At 33.8% G+C, this 512-nt stretch overlaps 1 protein-coding gene across 1 annotated transcript in view; it reads left to right on the plus strand.

Annotated features, from left to right (window-relative positions):
* LOC119592950 (muscle calcium channel subunit alpha-1-like) overlaps positions 1-512 on the plus strand; it is a gene marked incomplete at its 5' end in the record, with an annotated part of 130,968 nt that overhangs the window by 110,070 nt on the left and 20,386 nt on the right.

A 512-nucleotide genomic window follows, 5' to 3' on the forward strand; every position in this document is an offset into this window, starting at 1 on the left:
ATATACAGAAGTCAGGGTCACCAAAAGGCATTAGTAGCCTAAAATGAATGACCATTAAAAAAAGGGTGTTTATGAATGATAAATGACCAAGGTGATGTTAGTGCATGTTGGTAGCAGCCTGTCTTAGGTGCACCATATTTTAATAAACTAGTTTATGTTGGAAAGGCAACGGACATTAGTGCTAACTCTGCAAAACAAAACATTATACCATGCAGCAGGCTGTGTGGTGAAAAATGCATAAAATGCATAACTTGTAGACTGAATATTTATCTGTGATGATTTTAGTGAGTTATCATAGTACTATTATGTGTATTTTGACAGTTCTGTTCTTCTAGAGTACAGTACATATATTTTCTATGATTAAATGATAGCTAACATTGTCATGTACCCTATCTTGTAGTTCCTGAAAGTGGAGAAATTGTATTGTAGAGATTGTAGAGATGTACTATGATTTACGTTGGTATGCTGTTCAGCAAGTAGATCTTTCTTTGGTTTATTATAGCATGTATACA

This window comes from Penaeus monodon, chromosome 31 (genome assembly GCF_015228065.2).
Source record: "Penaeus monodon isolate SGIC_2016 chromosome 31, NSTDA_Pmon_1, whole genome shotgun sequence".
Classification (NCBI taxonomy): Eukaryota; Metazoa; Arthropoda; class Malacostraca; order Decapoda; family Penaeidae; genus Penaeus; species Penaeus monodon.